Here is a 19,758-nt window from a genome sequence, read left to right as displayed (position 1 = left end):
CAATATTTTCGGCTATTTCCTTTCTATCTTTATTTATAAGCTCAGAATATGAAGTATTTACCTTATTCATCTACCTCCGTCTGGCAAATAATTATAGCCTATACTATTATAACTATATTTTCATATTCTAACCTTGTCAGTTCTAATTAGTATATTATATTTTATGTTACAATTATTATCAAAATAAATATATAAATCAAATAAAAATTTTAATTAAAAATATCTATGGATTTTATAAATAATGAAAAATTTTAAATTTTAAATGTATATATTCTTACTGTATAGTAGACATAAAACAAATTGTATTATACTGTATACTTCTTTTACATTTAAAATCAGGAATCAGCCCCTGAGAACGAGTTCTGCTCTTTCAGGGTTGAGCTAAAGTTTTATCTGTGTATACTATATTTTATGTTACAAGAATTAGCAAAATAAAATAAAATAAAAATTAGCTTAGTTCAATTTTAACTACTACCTACTTTCTTATTTTGTAATTTGTATTATGCACTATACTTACGCCATTTCAATGCAATTTGTAACTCTTCATAACTGTTAGTAGGTCTACTATAACTGTCAGTAAAAATTCGTTTAAGCTATGAAAATGTTCATCCTACGTCACAAGATGTTATAGTCACACAATTATAATAACAAAAATCAATATACAAATTAACAATATTTACATTTCACACAATATATACAAAATACAGATCAAAATGAAATACAATATAACATAGATTGATAAATTAAAATGATATTAACACATAAGTCTGAATGAAAATGCAACTTACTCAGTATTAGAATCAGATCACAATATAGTCGTAACTTGGTGTTTTACATACACAACATTGACGATGGAGCGCCTGTATTGTACTATGATTCATAGTCTATGCGTACCTGCTTACAATACTACCCATGGCTAACGAGCCACGATATGCATCGTCGTGACGTAATAGATGTACCAGAAGAAACTACTCGATCCGCTGTAAGCTTGGGAACAAAAATGAGCTGCCTGGTTATCACTATATGCTACGGCGCAAGCAAGCATTTGGTTTCACGAGATAACGAATGACCTCTAGTACGCTTTGCAACTGACTTTCCAGGATAAAATTTAAATATTGCTTTTTATTACCACAGCAAACTGAATATTTCTCTGGAGAAATGTGAAACTGTGTAGTATAGTATACGATACGACAATTCCCACTGCAAATAATGTAAATTGATTTAGCAACAGCTGAGTGTATTTTAAGCGAGTGTGCGTAATTTTACAGGAGAGTTGGTCATATATAAATACAGGCGTTACAAACCACCTTAATAATTATTATTTTGAACAGCGACGAATAAAAACGTTACAGCATATCCCGCGTCACTATTTGCACCGACTCCCTGCGGAATATCACTTTAAATTTGAGTGTTAGAACGGGAAAAGCGGGATAATGACGGTAGTGGTAAACGAGAGAAATTCGATAAAATATTCCTCCTCGAATTTCTACGTCATCCGTAAATCCGACATGCATTATAGGAGGCTCTAATCCCAGATCAGTTCTGCAAGACTCTCGTTGTTGAAGCCGCAAGACGAAATCCGCCGTGAAGTTGTTCGACTGAAATCCGAATTTCTACAATGAGTTTCGTACAGAGCTCATGCTTTATTTATTCTATCTCTTATTTCGCTTCACAGAACTGAACGTTCGGTTGAGAGGATTAGCTACAGATCGCATGACTGGCAGTTGATTCGTGAGCTAACAGTTTTGTTTTGACTGCAGCGCGTGGGACAAGATCTGTCTCATCAGGATGCTCAGAAACATGTTCAATACTTCACGCCGATGACTAATCGTAAACTTCGGTAAAATCCAACAATATACAGAGTGGAAGTGAAATAATCTTGCAGATTTTCAGAGCGAATAGCTCATGTTATAATATGTAACAAAAAATTGTAATACTATATTGGTGGAAAGTCCATATGATGAAGGACGGGTGGAGAGGACAAAAATTCTCTCCGGCATCGGAACTCGAACCCGAGTTTTCAGCTCTACGTATTGACGCGTCAGCATGTAGAGCTGAAAACCCGGGTTCGAGTCTCGGTGCCGGAGAGAATTTCATGTGTACTTCGCTACATCAAAATAATAGGAAATTTCATAGTTTTCTCAGGATAAAAAAGTTTTTTTCCCCAAATGTTTAACATCCTCTCATTCGGTAACTATTGCGAGTAGGATCGTGATTTTTGACCACGTCGATAGAATAGTACATTATGCAACAAGCCTATAATGGTAGTAATTAAGACGCAAGTATGATTGTTTATGAAACGAGCGTAAGCGAGTTTCATAATTTTCATACGAGCGTCTTAATTACCATTATAGGCAAGTTTCATACGACTTTTTATGCTCGACCATATTTCTAACTTGAAAGTATTGAAAATTAGGTCTTTTTATGGTTATGTGCGAACTGACTGAATTGTGAGATGTGCGCAGACGCGAAAGTATTGATTTTTTCCGAGGTCGAATGTCATTGACCTTGGCACAGAATAAGAATGAACATTAGTCTGATATAACCTGGAAAATGATTTAGAATTGAAAAACGAGAATTATTATAGTAACAGAACATAACCTTCTGCGACAGTATTGGATTTCCAGCCTCCGTGACTTTTCGCTAATTGTCTGTCGATTGCATATCCGAGAATAATCGATATAACGGTACAAAGCTGACTTGTCATTGGCTGAAGACCTGTACTTTAATGAGTAGGTGTACTTTAATGACATGCATTAAAGGACTGCTACCAGGTGTATAATTACTACATTTCGGCATGGTCGAGCATAAAATCTATTAAGAACTCATTTACTGCATTTCTCTGGCGTATTTCAATAGCGTGGACGGTTTTCATGTAAATTTAATTAAAGTACCACTAATTTGAATTTTTTGGTCCCACAGAATTATCTGTTACGGTTACCATTGGCTATTGATGGAGAAAAATTCGCTCCGACGCCGGCGATCGAACCCGGGACTCCCAATGTAACCATAACAGATAATTCTGAGGACCAAAAAATTTATCTTCACTTAGATCATTCGCTCTACATTGCATACATATTGTGGCGTCCCGGTCACCAAGTGAGTGCGCTTCTTGTATGATGACTAGGGCTAGGATTTTGATGAACTATAAATCATGAAAAAATGTCCTAAAACAATGCATTTTATGACCTAAAAATCTAAAAAAAAAAAATGCACTTAAAATGTCCTAAAAATTTATCTTACACAATTGGCTTGGTAGGAGAATAGGTTTTGTACTACTTAGTATTTAGACTAGTAATTAAATTAAATTCTAGTACCAACATTCAAGTTTATTTAATTTTACATAATTTTTCTAAGTAATACACTTTAATTAATTATTTTACCTGATATAGTTTCCATGTAGTCCACTATAAGGTCACTCTTATCGGAACTAGCAGGTATAGAGGAGTCTATACTGAAAGGATGGTTGGACTGATCCATTACGTGGGCGTGTACTACGTTAAAATGGCAATATTTATGTAGAAAAACGATTAAAATATTATACAAAATAATGTGTATTAATGGACAAAATATGTACAGAAAACATAAAAGGAAATAAACATTATTTTAGATTAATAATGGGGATTTATAGCCAAAATTAAATGAAAATGCCTAAAAAATGACCGAACAAATAAAAAAATGCTCTGATGAGTTGAAACAGGCAAAAAATGTCCTAAAACAAATATGTCTTAAAACACTCAGTTTACGCATAAAATATAAATACTAAAGCAGCTATGTTTCTGGCTTATTAGAAAAAAGATACAATTTCATAAAAATCCCAGCCCTAATGATGACAGTTGACTTAACACAGGCTACGTGTCAATATTATAGATTATGTCGAACATGGACTAAGGTCACTAAGGAAAAATACCAAAGCAGAAAGATTCTATCCGGTACTGTGGATTGAGCCTTGGCGTAATTCAGTGGTTAGAGCGCCCAGTGCGTAGAACTGGGGGTCCCGGGTTCCATCACTGGCCCGGAGCGAATTTTTCTCCATTACTAATTTGAAGCCATTGACCGATGTGATCAGCTTGCATCATTGTAGCCAGAAAGGGAGATGGGAGGTAGTTCACTAGACAGACCTGAGTTCGTTGACCTCTTACATGTCCATTACGAGAAGAAAGAGGGATGTGTTAGCGGCGGTGTTGTGAGACTGCCGAAATTTCCAGTTTCATTTTCTAATTAACCGTGCATTTAATCACAAAACGTAACATTGTTTTTATATTTATTTAAGTGTATCGGTACCCTATCGTCTCTTTCAATCAGAATTATTTCACTTTCACTCTGTATTTTTTAAAGATCCAAAACATATAAAAACTGTTCAAAGTCTATATTTATTTATTTTGGCACAGATATAATAAAATTGACAATGGATGACCAATTAATAACAAAACATTAAACACAAATCAAGATGTTAAGGGGGGTTAGGGCTGAAACTTCGACATTTTCGTCAAAATTAACAGTTTTTCACTTAATGCTTAAACCTATTCCAAAGTTTTCCCTATCATAAAATATCATTTCTTTTGTCCTGTTGTCATTTTTAAAGCCAATGCGGCATAAAATATAGTGCAGGGCTATGCTGAGGTCAGTACAATATAGTATATTTTCTCGTATAATATTATATTTTCTTGCTTTATTTTCTTATATATATATATATATATATATATATATATATATATATATATATATATATTATAAAATACTCCTTGCGTCTCAAATTTTGCTATATCACTTCGAAACTTTCTGGATAGGCATATAAATAAATGAGAAATTGAATTTTCTCTGGGTTTTTGTGTGAAAAATACAATGGTGAATTTTTCTCTTGCTAGAATTACAGAAAAATTGTGAAATAAAAAATTAAAAGTTAAATATTTGCTGTAAATTATTATTCACACAACAAAACCCAGAGCAATTCTTTGTTGTGTAAGTTTGTAGTAACTACTCGTAATTATCAAATTTCAGTTCAAATAAATAAAAACTGTAACGCAAGGAGCATTCTATATGATTATACGTGACAAATCATAGAACGAGAAAATAATAAATAAAAACCCGTTTAATCTATGAAGTTCAAATTTTGCATGATAGCATATGTTAACTGTATGGGTATACGATAAAAATTTGAAAATGATTGCTTAAAAAAATATAAAAGTTGAAAATTTCAGCCCTAATATCCCTTAAACAAGGTCTCTGGCTCTTTTTAGTATTTATATTGATGATTTAATTAATGAATGATAAGATAATTTAATAAATCATTTTAAAATTGGAGATACAGCATTTTCGGCAATTCAGTAAATAATCTAGAGCTGGCTATATCCAATCTAAAGATATAGCAAATATATTATGAGAACTTCAGTAACAAAGGTTAAAGTGTTGAGAAAAATTACATGAGATATAAAATTATGTTTAATAACCATATAATAAAACAGTTTAATAATTTTAATAACCGGTATCTAGGATTTAATGTGTGTTACTGCCAGAAAAAAGATGTAAATATTGAATTTTGAATTGAAATATAAGCACTAATCTCTTGAAGGAATGGTGAACGGGAGAAGAGCTCGAGATAGAAGAAGATTATCAAATCATAGACGACATTAAGATATATGGATCATATGAGGAAACGACCTGCTCTTGGGCAGAACACTAAATGAAATGAAATTATATCATGGTGTTGCTAATTATTTTCAATTGTGTATTATGGAATTCGCTGTATGCTGTTAGAATGAACATGCAATTGCCTAGTAATAGCAAATAGATCTCTTACCTTCCTCAAAGAATAAAATAAAATAAATAGAATCTTCTTCTGTAGTATAGTATAACAAACCATTATTTGAAGATTAATGCCATCAAAGAGAATTTTAGTTGGTAATAATCGGTAGATAGTCGTCTTTGCTACAAGGCCTACTAATTTATTACACATGGCCAGCTACATGAAATTTCACTTTCAATTTTTTATACATGGATTACTTATGGCAATGTAATTCCCTACTTTTTTTTTTTTCGTTGTTGGTAACTCTATAGCATGTATTAGTGCTTTATGGTTGTGCTAACAGATGGAGTTACTTGTCAACAATGTGACGTATAAACGTGTGTTCAGGTTACTGCCCAACGTATATTTCTGATGATTGTATAATTAATATTAACCCGACACACTCACATTCATACAAATTTCCAGACTCTAGACACCCAGGTAATTTTTATTCTTCAAGAAAAATTACACCGAGAGTCGATACCAGGAATCGAACCCGGAACCTCCAGCTTTGAAAGCCAGCATGCTAACCAACAGACCAAGGAGGCAGTCAATTTCATACTATAATTTGAAATACTGTATGGAAGATCATTTAAATTAGTCTCATTTGATAGAGAAATATATAAGCTAGGTAACCTATGAAAGCAGTGCATTGTATATATAATAAATTGCAATACTTCTGTCATTTTTATCTCTTGCGTATAGTCCGCATAGTCTAACATTACTATATAAACGAATTCCTGGAAGTTATATTATGTAGAGCGGTCTATGCGTGCGATAGTACACCACTGTAAACGAACCGGGGAGGAGAGCTATATCATAGATATCATAGTGCTAGGCTATATGGCTTCGAACTTGGTCAGTGGTAAAAGTCCACTGTAAACGTACCGGGGAGGAGAGCTATATAGTACTGGGCTATGGTGGCTTCGAACTTGGTCGGTGGTTGGAACTCCACGTGAGACCAGACGCCAGCTCTAATTTTTCTTACTTCGTTGCTTTGTTTATGATGATAGACAGACCGAATGATGGGGGAAAACATGTGACCAGACTGGGCGATATGTAGCCTTTTGGGCTATGTAAAATGGAATTTTGTAACATTTTTTTTTCTTCTAAAAATGCGACTATCGCCATTTGGGAGTGTCCCAAAAACGCGATTTTCGGGTGTCAATGCTACTTCTATTTTTAAACTTTCCCTTCCTTCATTCTCATTCCGTTTCTCCTTTTCTCCTTTTTCTGCAAATTCTTTGATAATTCAACGATGGTCAAATAGACCGACAGGTTCAATATCGATCCAGGATGTTAATGTGTAGCTAATAGTACTCGAAGTCAGCACTCACGCAAAAAAAGCATTGCTGCAACTCGTCCGTCGGACGGGGACGTTAATCCTGGCGGTCCCCTTGGTGCTGTTCGACAGGAATAGGCTACGTGACGGCACCGGGTTTCCCCTTCTCCCTTCCTCATCTTAATCATCACCACTCATTTCATACACTACACTTACACAAATACACTCACCCTAGAACAAGACATAACACTCCACAGATACACATCATGTACAAAGTGGCCCGTCGAAGTGGTGTGCAACCAGAAAATGGGTCACAGTCCTGCCATCTATCCGCAATATGGGGAACCCGAATCACGTAAAGTGAAGTGGGTAGGCATTGGATACATACACATACATACATTATACTTGCAATCAGTTTTGTGAATTAGAGCCTAATATAATGGAAAATATTAAGATATATGGATCAATTAAGATAATATGGATCATATGAGAAGACAAAGAAAATGGCAGATAATAAGAGACTGGAGAATGCTGGGTTTGCAGTGAAATGCGTGCCCTTGGGCAGAACACTATGAATGAATGAATCTATTTCGTGATACCGCAGTAAGAAAATTTTGGTTATAAATTCTCCACATGTTGTAGATTTACTAGAATTAATCTGGCTCAATTCAGGAAGTAGGCTAAATGCTGTGGGCCCCTACTTCTGTGACGGTTCTCGAAGACAATTCCAATTTTTTTTTAACTTCGGTGAAAAACATGAGCAATTAGATCCTCGCTGATATAAATTTTTATGAGGATAGGCTAATGAAGAGTGTTCCTGACTCCAGAGTAGGCCTAGTTAGTTAACTTTACTTGTTATCGGTTTTTAACTTTATATTTCCTGTCCCTAAATTTTTCGCAGTTACCTGCTGATGTATGGATTTGAAATACTTTTTTATATTTTATTTTTAGATAATAATTATAATCTATTCTCTGATTGATGTTCTGGCTGATATGTACATCTATTATTTATAAGAGAGTACATCTCACTTGACAATATGTGTCAGAGGAAGAACAATTGAAGCGTTGGGCCGAATAACGGTCTATGTTACAATCTGCTAACTGTGCGAGAGGAACAAAAATGTTATATCGTATACCGTTGTTCCAACCAAGAAAGTTATGGTTGTAACTCGTGTAGAAGCGCCTCTGGTACAGATATTGAAAAACAACTTTTGTGACAGCTGTGTAAGACTATATAGAGCATTATTCCATTAAATAGTCGATTTTGAAAAATTCTTAACATAGACTGTTATTCGGCCCAACGCTTCAATTGTTTGTATGCATCTGAAGTCTGACTAGTGTAATATGTAGGTAGTCGGCGATGTATGCAATGGAGAGGGAAAGGAACTGGCCACCCTACCCCATTATCTCCTGGTCTAATTGCCTCATAAGTGGTGCTTTCTTGGTGTCACTTGTGAGGTTCAGACCTGTTTTCGGACAGTTGCCTAAACAACAATTGTAATCTGCAGTGTACAGTAGTGGCAGAAAAAACCGGACCGACCCTTGTAGCTGATTTCAGAGCCTTGTTCACTCCAGATCACGATAGACTGATAACTAAGACTTTGGTGGTTCGAATCCTGCCTGGGAAGGAATATTTTTTTTGTTCTTTATTAAAATTTATTCCCAATACTTTTCGATTGCAGCGACATTTTACTACTTAATTAACTTATTATTCCCAGAATATGAATTTTACCAGCAATCGAAAAGTATTGGGAATAAATTTGAATAAGGAACAAAAAAGTTTCTTTTCCAGGCAGGATTCGAACCACGAAATTCTTAGTTACCAGTCTATCGTGCTCTGGAGTGAACAAGGCTCTGAAATCAGCTATAAGGGTCGATCCGGTTTTTTTTTTTTTGCCACTACTGTACAATTTTTTTATGTGTCGCAATATCTCCTTTTCAACACAATGAATCTGTTTTGTAAATAGATTTCTGGTTGTTGTTGTTGTTGTTGTACTGGAAGTACCCTTGAATGAATTAATGTTTCAAACGTAATTATATTATAATTATGATATAAGCCTAGTTTATATCTTTGATAGTTAATATTCAATGCTAAAAAATTAATATTCTGCGTATGTGACACGAATACGAAAACAAGAATATAATAACTTGATTTAGGTATGGAGACCTTTATTCATTAAAATATTATGCAGTAATGAAAAAGAGGGAGACAGTCGTTGTAGGCAGTGGGGAGAGATGTATATAAACACAGTAACTAAATTTAAGTATAAGTGTGTGTTACTATTAATGCAAATGAAACACGAAATACATACAAGAAAATATACAATCTCGAAACGTTCCAAGTGTTTCAAGTAATAATTATTAATTACATACTAAATGGTTGTCTTACTCACCTACTGATCAGAAGAGTGGTATCACCTTTGCTGAAAAAGAAAAAAAATACACTATTGTAGAAATTTACTTATTAAGACAATCATGCTGTATTTCTAGGAAAGATAAAATCACAAATTAAATTAATTATACACATAGAGGTGTTCATAGAAGTGGGTTACGCGTTGTAATTGCAACCTAGATCATAGTCACAAAAACAAGTAAAACACTGTAAGAAATACGCTATAGGCCCGAAATCAAATATATGCGGATCTATAATATACTTATTGCTATTAATACATCATTTATTCTATGTGAAAACAATTATTTCTATATATTGTTCAGGCCTTTTTTTCTCTCTCTCTTTTACGGAAGAGGGACCCGAAGCGTTCACTGCAGCCTGAGGCTTATTATTGTGCTTACCACTCCTATTATGTGAATGTTTGGGTAGCAGAAAGGCTGCGCTCTTGTACAAGTACGGCACGCTGCACAGTGAACCTAACCGGGTTATTGTATGGATGATAATTGTATGTGAATTAATGATGGCGAAATGAGTCCGAGGTCCAAGGCCGGAAGTTACCCAGCAATTCTGCTTCATTTGGTTTAGAGAAAATCCTGGAAAGAACCCCAACCAGGTAACTTGTCCCAACCAGGATTTGAACCCGGATTCTTTCGTTTCATGACCAGACGTGCTAACCATTACTCCACAGCAGTGGACTTTGTTCAGATCTTAGTCGCATAGGACAGGTTTGTTAAGATTTTCAGTTTGCCTACTAATTTGTTGACATGCATTCACAATCCTTAGGCTATATGTAATATGTACTTTACAAGACGTTGACTGGTCTTCATAATCACAACGTAAGATTTAAGCTAATGAAAATTAGTCCCCCCATATTCGATATATTGCAGCTTACGCTACGACTATAATGTCGAATGAAATAATCGTCAGTAGTTTCGATGGTATTCTTTTTAAGACTTATGATTATAATGAACTTTGTTAACATTTTGTTACTTTTCTTAAATACATTAAAAAAAAAAGATATACTGTTACGACCACACGAATACGTAATTTAAGACTGTGTAGATATGATTTTTTTTTTACACTTTTTACACCTTACTCTCCATCGACGCGGAATAGAACTATTATAACCAGGTAACATTCAAAACATACCGCTTCCGTTCTCGAATAGCACATGACGTCATTGTTCCACATCCACTTGCTGATGAGAAGCATGACAGCGAGGTAGGCCGTTTTACACTTTAAGGTTGATCTTAAATACACTAAAGTAGTAGGAATATAACAATGCTATATTGCGCTATCTAGAATAAACCGTACTTCACAGGAGCAGATCTGTACTCTTCAAAAGTCTCAAGACAAATTACTTAATCCCCTCTCCAATCTGACCGGCAGAAGCATCTGGTTTCTGCGCACTTTGAAATGAATGTTGCACTTAAGAAATCATACCTATGCATTCGAGTTCCTGTAGCTCTCGATGTAGCCTCTGCGAAAAAAGTGGCCTGTTTCGTCTTCGTTTCTCAGTTTCTTACACTAAACCTCTTTCACTCTCACTCACTCACCTACGATACAAGACCAAACGTAATAACACAGTCTAGTTGCCTATATACAGCCACGAAGATTAATACGTAGTAAATATGCATCCATAGATAGTTGCTAACCACTAGGATCGCTAATGTCGCCTCATTACAGACATTGCGAAATAGTACCGGCACAGTCTATTGTTCCTAGCACCCTTACAACTGAAGCTTCGTGACTGTATATACTGTACTAGACTGTGGTAATACGAGTAGTATCGTCCCAGACAAAGAAATATCGACGAATTTAAACCCACGAACACTCTTTAATACACACGTACAGTAGGCTTATATTCGAATGAAATAATTGAGAAATGGGAACAAGAAGTCACTGGAATTAAAATAAACCGAAATCATGACATAATAACAATATTAGTTGCATATTATCAAGAACCTAGTTATATCGAATAAAATAAAACAATTAAAAATGACCAATATACAAATTGAATGAAGGAATAGGGAATAAAAATTTAAATCGAGGAATAAAAACAATGGTTAATAAGATACAAGGTTCAACAAGGATTTAAATAGGTCTATTAGCGCCTAATAAATACAATTATTGAACGAACCAGGACATTAATTGCTATCGTACAAAAATAAAGAGATAATAATAATAAATAATAATAAAAATAAAGATATAATAATAATAATAATAATAATAATCCGTGGCGCTGCAGCTCTTCAAGGGCCCAGAACGACCATCCGCCTGCTGGTCTCAAATCCATATGCCAAAACAGAGGTGAACTAACATCCAACCTGAATGGAGGTATCGTGTGGTTAGCACGATCATTCCCCCAGTCGTTATTGCTGATTTCCGTAATCGAAAAAATAAAAGACGTACAGTAGTGGCAGAAAAAAAAAACGGACCGACCCTTGTAGCTGATATAAAAGAATCCTGTACTATGTATTTTGTCAAAATTGGTAATTTCAATATGGATAGTGAAGCCAGAGGTATGTACTCGTACTGCTATTTAATGTAAAAATACGTAGTTATATTTGCCGAATAGAGGTAGAAATGTAATATTGATGCCAAATGAAAATAAAACTCTGAAAGTTTTTTCGTCTGTAAGTTTGAGGCACTGAAGGAAACAGAAGACGGTAAGAATCGAACAAATGCAATAAATTTCATTGTTACAATTAATTATACAAGATGGATGTGTTTTGTGACTAGCAAAATTTGAATCTGTGACTGTGACTCTGAAATCAGCTACAAGGGTCGGTCCGGTTTTTTTGCCACTACTGTACATAACAATATTTCAATATATATATAAAGAAATATTGTTAATAATAATATATATATATTATATAGTAGTATATATATATATATATATATATATATATATATATATATATATATATATATATATATATAGGGGAGAGTCGGGTAGTATCGGACATCGGGTAATATCGGACACTGAGTTTCTTTCATCTACCACACGATGATAGTACCTGATTGACACGGTTACGTTCCTGTGATGTCGCATAGAGAAACCTAACCATGTCATTCAGGTACTACCATATGGTGGTAGATGAAAGAAACGCACTGTCCGATACTACACAATGTCCGATACTACCCGACTCTCCCCTATATATATATATATATATATATATATATATATATATATATATATATATATATATATATATAGGGGAGAGTCGGGTAGTATCGGACATCGGGTAATATCGGACAGTGAGTTTCTTTCATCTACCACACGATGATAGTACCTGATTGACATGGTTACGTTCATATGATAATAATAATAATAATAATAATAATAATAATAATAATAATAATAATGTTTTATTTTCGCTGGCAGAGTTAAGGCCATAAGGCCTTCTCTTCCACTCAACCAGCCTTAATCAATACAATAAATTTAAATTACAAATATTTTCACTACACTTAAAAGGTTCTCCAGCAATAATCTTCACTACACATTTATTTAAATTTAGATAAATCTATAAGGTAAAGTAGTAACTTAATTTATGAGCTAATTTAATTCAATGAATTATAATTAATTTAATATTTGAGATAGCTAGTAAAATGATGAAAATTAATTTAATATAAGCTTACTAGGACTATGTTACAGGGAGAATATATATATATATATATATATATATATTTCTATTTCTATAATGAGAATATTAATGTAGTTGTCATTAGAGGTTTTGTAAATCTATTTAGAGAAATTAAAGATAATAATAATAAGAATGGACAGATGTTAGTTTCATTATAAGTAACAAATATTAATCAGCAATTCACCTGTTAAGTAAGAATTTATGTAATTTTGACCTAAATGAAGCTATTGTCCAACAACCCCGTCGCATAGAGAAACCTAACCATGTCATTCAGGTACTACCGTATGGTGATAGACGAAAGAAACGCACTGTCCGATACTACACGATGTCCGATATTACACGATGTCCGATACTACCCGACTCTCCCCTATATATATATATATATATATATATATATATATTAGTAACATCTTTAAACCACAAAATCTTCAAAGACTACTCGAATAAACAATTATAACAATTTAACCCTTCCAATATTAGTGTGTGGCAGCGAAATACGCACACTAAAAGCCAAGGATAAAACAAGAATTAGGCCTAAAGCATGCGAAAAGAAATTTACAAGAAAAAACTGTATAATATATTTGGTCAAGAAAAATGAAGAAATTCTAAATTCACTCGAGTTTTAGGTAAAATTCTGAAGTACAAAAATAATTAGTTTGCACATGTCCAAAGGAAGATGAAAGAACATTCACCAAGAATAATGAAATATTATCAATCTAGTGGAATCAGACAAGGAAGACCTCTAAATCGGTATTAGAAAATTGAGACAGTAATTGCTAATGAATCAGTGACATGCTGCTGCTGATGATGATTATGATGATGATGATGATGATGATAATGATGGTGATATGAATCTCAGTTTGGAAGTCCAGCATGGTTTTTTATTTTAGTAGGTTATTTTACGACTCTTTATCAACATCTTAGGTTATTTAGCTTCTGAATGAGATGAAGGTAATAATGCCGGTGAAATGAGTCCGGGGTCCAGCACCGAAAGTTACCCAGCATTTGCTCATATAGGATTGAGGAAAAACCCCGGAAAAAACCTCAACCAGGTAACTTGCCCCAACCGGGTATCGAACCCGGGCCAGACGCTCTAGCCGTTACTCCACAGGTGTGGACCCCAGCATGGTAACAGCAAGACTACTGAAGATGACTTCTTGTGTCTTAATATGCGCATTGACAATTAATACAATCTTCATTTGAGCTATATTTCACAGTAGCTACTCGTTTATCAACTTTATACAGTAATTTCCAACTGATAAATGTGGAACGTTCCCATTAAAGATATGAGAAACTAACTTGTAGAAAATACAATTTCGACAAATACCTTAGAAAATTGTTTCTCCTAAAATGAAATATGAACACAGCATACGCAAGTGCGTTAACGGATATCCGGAATAAGGCAGGAAATAGAATACAAAGTCACGCAAATACAACGCCATCATGAGCAAAAGGAATTAGCTGTAATCTTGGGATAATTAAGGCCAGTTAAGATACGTTTGTTACACTTGCGTTGCAAATGAACCCAATCTTATTTTCGTGCTAAAGCTTTCCCCATATATGTGAGTCGAGAGGCCGGAATCGCTTCATTCTCCATTGGTTGAACTATCCACTTGATTAAACCCCTTTCTCCCCTAAACCCCTCCGTCTCAGATAATGTTCATTAACAAAGTTGATCTGTGTTCCGTGTGACCTCGGATGTGGGATGGGGAAGGGGTCAATGCTATCCCTGCGATCTGAACATGGCCACAGTCCACCAGCTGGCTAACCGACCAGAGGTATTTCATTCCTCTCAACGATTCCAATCCTTTTATATTGCCCCGGCTTTGGGAATTACACATACGAATTGTAATTACCTCCACTGCCTAATCTCTCAAGCTTAATGACTGGGCCTAATGGAATTTTATCTCATTAAAAGAATAAGGATGCATGCATTAAAAGTTTATAATTAACAGTAATTGCCGACAGTGGTCTAGGCAATAGCTAAGGCTTAAGTTCAACTCCGGAAAGAAGATAATATGCTTTTAAGATCACAATTATGACTAAATTAATTTAGAAGTTAATGAACGACTATAAGGCATAAGAAAACAATTTTTTAATTATTTATTAAGAGTTTCCTAAATGCTGAGGTTGTTCTATGCCAAACATACAAATAGAAAGTATTATAAATATAACTAACAGTGCTCGCTGAAAATCAACGGAAAATTCGCAAAATAATATTTATTTATTTATTTTGCTAATAATTGTAACATAAAATATAATAAAAACGGAAAAAAAACTTTAGCTCACCCCTGAAAAAGTAGAACTCGTGCTCAGGGGCGGATTCCTAAATTGAAATTAAAAAGTATATAATATAATTTGTCTATCTACTACGCAGTAAGAATATATAAATTTAAATTGACAATTTTTAATTATTTATAAAATCCATACATAACTTTTTAAATTTAATACTAGAACTATTAGAACTGACAAGATTAGGATATTTAAATATGAATTTGTTATATATTCTTGAGCCTAAATTACTACTATGATTAAATACTGTACCAGAGTTGCATTTTTGCTCAAGCAACATTAAAGAATTCACACCTTTTGTTTCATAACTATGAGAGTACAATTAAAAATTATTTCGATTTTTCTTTACAGTATGAGTTTTATTAATACAATATAATAAATTTGTCTTATTTTAAGAACATTAAAATCTAAAAACAATTTTTGAGATGGAAAGTCAATAGGTTTATGAATACATATTTTTATTATTTTCTTCTGTAATCAATAAAGTGGATTAAAATTGGTTTTAAATAAACTACCCCAACATGACATTCAATATAACATTCAATATTAGCCAAATCTGTGCGGAGTGCATATGGAGAGAAGGCATATGTCACTGTTGATAGTGATTCGTTCGTCGGACGGGTACGTTAAGCCTAGCGGCCCCCTTGGTGCTATTCGACAGGAGTAGGCTACGTGCCGTCACCGGGTTTTCCCTTCTTCCTTCCTCACCTTCAACATCATCATCATCATCATCATCATCATCATCATCACTCATTCCAGACACTACACTTACATGAACACTTACATATATACTCACCCTAGTACACGACATAACTCTCCACAGATACTACACATGTACAGTGTGGCCCGCCGAAGTGGCGTACAACTAGAAAAATGGGTCACAGTAATGCCATCTAACCGCAATATGCGGAACAAGCGTATTATTATTATTAGTAATAATAATTTATTCTGACGAAGTTAAGGCCATCAGGCCTTCCCTTCCGCTTAGCCAGAAACAGTAGTAGTAGTAGTAGTAGTAGTAGTAGTAGTAGTAGTAGTAGTAGTAGTAGTAGTAGTAGTAGTAGTAATGGTAACAGTGATGGTAGTAGCAGTAGTAGTAGCAGTAGCAAAAGTACCGTTCGTTACTCAGGAGAAGACGAGCGGAAAGAATGTGACTTCTTGACTATCGCTGTTGATTATTATAAACATCGCTCAGATAAGCATCCCAGTAGCCAGGTTATTACTCGTGCAGGAAACATGAGTAACAAAGCGTATGGAAATTAAAGCTAAGTTGAACATAAGGAGACCTAATGTTTCCGCTTACTGCAGTATAAATATTGCACGTGTTGTCATACGTTATCTATTCACATCCCTTCCTCCTCAGTCCGCTCTATTCTTCTCCTGAGTCACCGACAGTAGTTCCCTGTGGTGGATGAGTATGCAGACCTTCAGGCTGTCACTCAGGCGGTGCGCGTTTTTCATTGAAAATTCCATATTGACACACTTGGAGTTTTTCTAGAGATTCTCCAGCTTTCCCACATTAGCCATCTACATAATTCCGTCAACATTTTTCCATTTCGTTATCATTCACAGCATTCTTCGAACGCCGACTGGCGACGCACGGAGGAGGCTGGCGTAGGGACGAGTGAGGTTCCTTGCTCGAGACTGGAGTACTCATCGAACCTTAGTGTAGTCAACCGGTGTGGGTCTGGGTATGCGCCTAGCTTGAGAGTAAGTGCAATAGATCTCGAAAGGTCGCAGTACTGGATCGTAGTGTCTCTTCCACAAATTCCAATCAATTCCATTAGCAGTAGGCCTACTGGCAAGAATATTCTTGATACATTAGATTATATTAAACCGAGAAGTTTGCGATAACAACACATAGCACCAACCACGAACACGGATTCTGTTCTAGCCAGATATCAGCTTATTGGGAATGTGTAGAGACTATTGAAATTAATATATTATGTTAAAAAATATTAAACTGGGAGGAAAGCTTCGTATTGCAAAAGACATGGATCCGATTTTCCATGTTCTTGAAAACACAGAAATGAAACTTTATATGAATTCTAAATAATTACTTACGTTTGATACTTAATACACTTCATTTGAAATGCACTTCAATAGTTACTCCATTAATAAAACTTTCTCTTCATCACAGTTACTATAACGCCTTAAGGTTTGCATGTCGACTTCGATTACTGTACTAATTTCATCATGGGCACTACTACGCTAATTATGTAACTACAACAGATCTTCTGCAGAAGTTCCATTGGGAGGTGTTTTTAACATCCACCCTACAGTCCCGATCTCGCTCCCAGCGATTACCATCTTTTCTTACACCTCGTTTCTGTCCGGTCAGTATTTTCACAGTGACAGACAGGTGCAGACGGCTGTTACACACTAGTTCGATCCCAGGCGGCAGACTTCAATGACACAGGGATACAAAAGTTGATTTCACAGTACGACAAATGTCTCAATTCCGGTAGGGAATATGTTGAATACCTCAACAAACTGTATCTGTTCCAATAAATCTTTCCATGAAATCGTCTTTTCTTTCTGTAAACGACCCCAGGGAAACTTATTTTCTGGACGCGCTTCGTACATGGATCTATCCCAGATTCCGCCTTGAAAAATCAAAGCTAAGGCAATTGGTTCTAGAAAATATTTCCTTCATGTTAAAGTACGACAAATGCTTGCTTCTGCTTTCACGATTGAATTCAGTGTAAAGCACAGATATGTATGTACGTAACTGTAATTCAAAGCGCTCGAAATTACGCGTTGATTGAAGTATCACTTGTGCAGATGCTTGTTACTGCAAGAATTAATTCCGCGGTATCAAATTAAGTGTGCGGCTACGTTCGAAATTGGTCTGAAATAATCCGCTTGATGCTGAAATGTAATTCTGTGTAGTATCGTAAACTTAATTAGATGCTATTATGTCATTCATTACACGCAGTTACACAGATAGTTCTGTGCTTTGTAAAATCTTTCTTCATCAAATGCATCAAAAGAAATCAGTAGCAAATAATTCAACGTTTATTATAATGTACTTCTTTTTTAACATTTTGGGCTACAGCTAAAGGGACCAGAATTCGATTTATGAGAAGAATATTTAAATACAGTATGTTCCAAAACAAACATTACTGAAATTAACGCTTGACTATTGTGCATGTTTATCTAAATATTTATCTGTTTGCTAGAATATTTAAGCATATTGTAAATGCAGAGCTGAAATTGTTCTTACAACAGAGGAAATATTTTTCACTGTTGAGTACTCTTATTTCCGTCCATATGGACTTGGACGTTCTAATGGGCCAAGTTTTTTTTTTTTTAAGAATTTATAAGATAGGTTTTGTGAGCTATTTAAAGTCGTACAGAAAGTGTTCTAGCCACCCACACGGCCATAAACGCACTTACTTTGGTTCAGGTACTCTTCATGGAAATCATAATTTCCCGTGAAATACATTTTCTTTATGAGTATAGGATAATGGGACCGTCAATTTGCTTATCATACAATATATAGTGTTGTTAACTATATTACATTTTATTGATTAATGTTTTCGGCATGCTATGCCATCATCAGATCATGAGACGATATCACTCATACATGCTTAATATTGGTGCAACATAGGTTAAATGCAATATATTCAAATAACAAACAACAATAATCATAATTACACTAGTTATATAGGCAACACTCGTGACTGGATATGTCAAAATTCAGCTGTTCGTTATTTGAATATATTGCATTTAACCTATGTTGCACCAATATTAAGCATGTATAAGAGATAACTTCTCATGATCTGATGATGGCATAGCATGCCGAAAACGTTAATCAATAAAATGTAATATAGTTAACAACACTATATATTGCATGATAAGCAAATTGACGGTCCCATTGTCCTATACTCATTGTACTTCTGCTTATCGGTTAAAACTACCTTCAAAATGAAAACATTTTCTTTAGCCATGGCATTCACCTGACCCTTCACCACCCGATGAATACGTATAGGGTATGTTAAAAGAGTCCATCTTTATGAAGAATTGGTGAAATTGGGTAAACGATAGTGGCTTTCTTCAACTGCAGCGACCTCCACTTGTAAATATGTTTCAGAATCTACATGGGCGTTTTGAATGTTGTATAGGAAGTAATGGAAAACACTTTCAATATGTGTTTTATGAACAAAAGGCGTCAGTGAACATGGAATTTTGATTTACAAAGATATGTTTATGTTCTAGTTTATTAAAGCGATTTTATTAACTTCAGTTTATAGATTGCTAGTTACATAAAATCGCAGTATATGTTTTCAGTATTATTTGTTTTGGTGCGGGTAGTTATATGACGTCATTTAAAGGGAGGTTGAAGACTGAAGTGACC

General features: G+C 34.7%; 1 protein-coding gene across 1 annotated transcript in view; it reads right to left on the bottom strand.

Moving 5' to 3' along the window:
• The window catches only part of LOC138715198 (uncharacterized), a 1,247,406-nt gene that overhangs the window by 1,050,785 nt on the left and 176,863 nt on the right, over positions 1-19,758 (bottom strand). The window contains exon 2 of the mRNA XM_069847833.1: positions 9,461-9,490. The gene's annotated coding sequence lies outside the window, so the exon portion shown is untranslated. The remainder of the gene's footprint in view (positions 1-9,460; positions 9,491-19,758) is intronic.

The sequence above is a fragment of the Periplaneta americana genome, chromosome 15 (assembly GCF_040183065.1).
Source record: "Periplaneta americana isolate PAMFEO1 chromosome 15, P.americana_PAMFEO1_priV1, whole genome shotgun sequence".
NCBI classification, from domain to species: Eukaryota; Metazoa; Arthropoda; class Insecta; order Blattodea; family Blattidae; genus Periplaneta; species Periplaneta americana.
The sequence above is the reverse complement of the archived record's forward strand: the minus strand, read 5'-3'. Positions and strand labels throughout refer to the sequence as shown.